The sequence below is a fragment of the Elephantulus edwardii genome, unplaced genomic scaffold, assembly GCF_000299155.1.
Source record: "Elephantulus edwardii isolate Elephantulus edwardi_28Jun2011 unplaced genomic scaffold, EleEdw1.0 scaffold00169, whole genome shotgun sequence".
Lineage (NCBI taxonomy): Eukaryota > Metazoa > Chordata > Mammalia > Macroscelidea > Macroscelididae > Elephantulus > Elephantulus edwardii.
In genome coordinates this window covers 112,384-115,548 of record NW_006399919.1, presented here as the reverse complement: position 1 = coordinate 115,548, position 3,165 = coordinate 112,384, and positions in this window count along the sequence as shown.

Sequence of the window (3,165 nt, the reverse complement as noted above, 5' to 3'; positions counted from 1 at the left end):
TGTGTTTCCATACTTGATAGTTCTACCTAGGTTGCCCTTTTTGTTAATCTGCGTGTGTTCTGTTGTGCATAGGGTTTTCAGAGGCCTGGTATTTCAGAAGTGGGTGGCCAATCCTTCTTCCTAGTCTGTCTTGATCTGAATGTTCAGATTTAGAGGAGTATCTGACAGACAGCAACACTCTAGACTATAATAAAAGAGGAAACTAAGGTATGAGGATTTAAAAAGCATGCCTCAGGCTCTAATTCTTGAAGTGGTAGAATAAGGATTGACGTGTAGGTACTGTTTAGTCAAGTTTTGCACTTTTAAACTATGTCCTCTACTAGCTGGGTAGAGAGCCAGTTACTGGGTAGAGAGCCAGTTACGTACATCTATCAGACTACAAATTAATTGAATTTTGATTATTTATGTATTTTTATATTAATACTACTATAAAGACTATACATATATAGATTTCTCTGTATCATACAGATTGTGTAAAAATGTCCCAGTCAAACTGGATGTGATATTTCTACTTTATTAGTATGTGTGTGTAAATTTTCTTTTTCATTATTTATATCCATATTTAGGGTACCCTGATGGCCTAGTGGCAAGAAGCTGTGTTGCAATGCTGAAGACACAAGGTGCAGTTCAAGGCTACCAGCTGTTCTGTGGGTAATAACTGCCTCTGAACACCACCTCTATCCCAACCCACCCACACACAGAAGCGCTGGGGTCAGCTATGGGTCAGTTCAGAAGGCACAGGTTTGATGGTACACAGAAACGGATTCTTTGTTGCTATGGTCATTTAAAAAGGGTTCATTTTTAAGAATATGGAAAAACAAACCTCACCAATGTCTTAATTTTTATTTATTGTACAGATTTAATATGTTTTATATGTTTATGGCTTATTTTAATTTCTTCTATAAACTACCTGCTCTTATCATTTGCCTTATTTTTTAATATGTTCTGTATCATTTGAGTCTTTAAATAATCTGTATACTAATCTTAGGCATATTCCCTTTGTTACAAATATTATTTCAAAGTTTCTTTTATGATATAATTTATGTGATAGAGGCCACTGGTCAACATTCTCAATAGTCATTTGAATCAAATTACCTTCACTATAAACAAATTGTTGTAATACAATTCTTTGAAGTGCTAACCTACAGGGATTACTTTGATAACTAAGATGTGCTTGACTCATCATAGTGTTCTCAATTATATAATAAGTGTATGGAATTTTGGACAATGAATAAGGATTATCAAAGAATTAATGCTGTTGAACAATAGTATTGATGAAGAATATTTAGTATATCATGTCTTACCAAAAGAACAAATATGTATATCTTGGAAGAAATGCATTCAAAAGTCTTCCTAGAAGGAAAAATGGGAAGAATTTCTTCCATATATTTTGGATTCATTGTCAAAAAAGGTTCAAGACATGGTGCAGGACATAACGCTTGGTAAAGTAGAAGATGGGTGAAAAATAATTAGACTTCTGTAATTTGGAGGCAAGAGTGGCATCCACTTCCTAAAAAACATGCCTCCAGAAACTCTATGAACTTTGATACATGTAGATAGTTGTAGAAGGGCTTCAGGCCTTTTGTTCATAAGGCCGCTATGAGTCATGCTTAATTCAAAGGCAATCAGCAACAACAACGAGTATAAGCAGCAGCTATTTTAAGGCTGGTGCAGGATCAGTCAATGCTTGGTTCTGTTGGGCATAGGGTAGCATGAGTTGAAAATTACAATGTAAACTAACAGTAATGGTTCATTGATTCAATTCTCACTTTCATGTAGGAGATTATGGTTCAATTCACTGCCAGTACACATCTATCATAGCTATTTCCCATCTGTCATTGAAGTAATGTGTCATTACAATGGACAGGTTTCATTAAATTTCCTAGAAAGATAAGAATAAAGACCAATTTACTTCCTAAAAAATCAGCCAGGGGAATTGTATAGAAAACAACACTCTGATCCTTTTATTATGGGTTCTTCATGAGTGGGCAACACCCAAGAGCCTAACAACAGCAGCATACAATGCTAAGCCCTAGAGGGCTTCCTGGTTTCCTTCTTGTATTTTATGGGAATAAATGTAAAATTCTGCCTGCAAATACAATGTTTGCATTAGGTTGTTTGCTAATTTTCTTTATCACTTATTGAAAATTTACTTTATTCTAAGTCTGGAAGAACTTTTCCCCCTCATAAATGACTGCTGAATATTGATGAATAGTATTTTTTGCCTTTAGAGACATTTCAATATGGTTATTGTCACTTAATGAATTATGTGGCACATTACGTTGACAGGTACTCTTATATTGAATATTTCTTGCATTCTTGAGATAAATTCTTCTTGTTCATGATTTACTTTTTATGCACTATTGAATTATTGTCACTTGATTCTATTTAGGAATACATTCGTAAAGGAAATTGCCCTATAATTTCCTTTTCTTACTCTTTGCTTGTCCAATTTGGGTATCAAGATTAAAATTACTTCAAAAATTATTTGAGTTGTTTTCACTCATCTATTTTTTTGTATCTTTTCATGGAAATTTAGAAAATTTGCTTATAAAAAGCCTGACAAAATAAAACATAAAAGACTACACAGGACACTCTTTGTTCCCCTTATTCCCATCACTCCACCTCCTATCTTTTTAGGGTCCTGCTGTCTGTGCAGTCCAGACAGAATGATCATTAATTGATGCTATTCCCCTATAACAAGAGTGGTGAAACTTCATCTTACATTCTTTGCTGTCAAAAGGGATCTGTTCTAGAAAAAGATGTGATGCTGGTGAAGGACCCCCGAACCGCTGGTCCTGTTCTGTCCCAAGTGGATGGCGAAGACCCAAGACTCCAAGACACCGGCTTGATGCAACAGCAAGAGATAAGAGGTTTATTGAGGAGCTCCCCTGACTCTTATCTCTGGCAAGAGATAGAGGAGCCGATCGCGAGCAGACAAAGTTGGGTTTTTTTATACACTTTAGGGGGATACAACTGAGTATCAGCTTCTCATTGGGTGATGAAAGCACAGTTTGAATTCATTGGTTCAGTGTTCGCTCAGGGTTTACACAGCATTTTTGCACGTAGCGCTTGCGGCAGTCACGTAGCACATGTAGCAGTTAGATAGATCTTTAACTATAGGGTGGTGTCACAAATTCTTAAGTATACAATGAGTTCAAACTC